Consider the following 1115-nt stretch of genomic DNA (forward strand, 5'->3'; position numbering starts at 1 on the left):
TGCCTTTCTGAGTGATCTGCCCTAGATTTGGTCCTGCTCTGACAGGGGGGGTTGGACTGGATGATCTCCAGAGGTCCTTTCCAACCCCTGACATGCTGTGATTCTGTGAGGTTCACCAACTGGCCAAGATGATGGAACCCAGTTCAGCATGGAATGCTGCTGCACTGGTTGTACCTGAATTAGCCCTGACACACATTTTTTTCACCAACCTGTGATGGAATCCACCCGTTTCAACCATCTTAACTATCCTAGAATTTTTTCCTTTAATAGCAAATCTGATTTTTAATTTTTCTTTCTGCTGCCTTTAAAATCTGCCTAATTTAAAGGGAATGATGGATGCAGGGAGCTATGATCCACACAAACCTGGGGGATATTGCCCTCAGTTTTGCCACAGGCATCTCACTCACCAGTTATAATGTAACCTGATAAATGAACCTGAGTTTTCTTTTCTTTGGAAAAGACATTTCAGCATGTTTACTCCAGCTAGAGGGTTGCCAATTATTAGTTTAGGAGTTGTTTGAGTCAGCTTCTTGAAAAATCCAAACAAAAGCTTCTTGTCCAAAAAAGCTGGAGGGGGGTCAAGAGGCAGGGGGTTGTAAAAACTGCCTTCCGAAGGATGTTATTATCTCATCACCGTGGCCTCAAAGGAAAGCTTTTACTAGAAAAAAGTTTAGCAAGTTCAACAAAATGTTTAAAGAACCTGACTAAAGCTTCTCACGTTGGAAAGGACATGACCCACCTCTTGGTGCATTGTTTTTGGAGTGTGGCAAAAGGAAAACCCTGCCATGTGGAGCCAAGCTGTGATCTTCCCAGGTTTCCCAAGCGAGGCAAGATCAGGCCAAGATGGTTTGGGATGTGAATGTTTTCAAAGGCCTCCTGGAAATGGCCTTTGGGATGAAGGGAGGGGAACATCTCCCTGCTGAGGAAAGGCTGAGGGAGCTGGGTCTGTTGGGCTTGGAGAAGAGGAGACTGAGGGGCCACCTCATCCCTGGTTCCAAACACGTTCAGGGCAGTGTCAGGAGGAGGGAGCCAGGCTTTGTGCAGTGATGTCCAGTGACAGGACAAGGGGCACTGGGTGCAAACTGGAGCACAGGAGGTTCCATGGGAATCTCAGG

The sequence above is a fragment of the Chaetura pelagica genome, unplaced genomic scaffold (genome assembly GCF_000747805.2).
Source record: "Chaetura pelagica isolate M959 unplaced genomic scaffold, ChaPel_1.0 scaffold430, whole genome shotgun sequence".
Taxonomy (NCBI): domain Eukaryota; kingdom Metazoa; phylum Chordata; class Aves; order Apodiformes; family Apodidae; genus Chaetura; species Chaetura pelagica.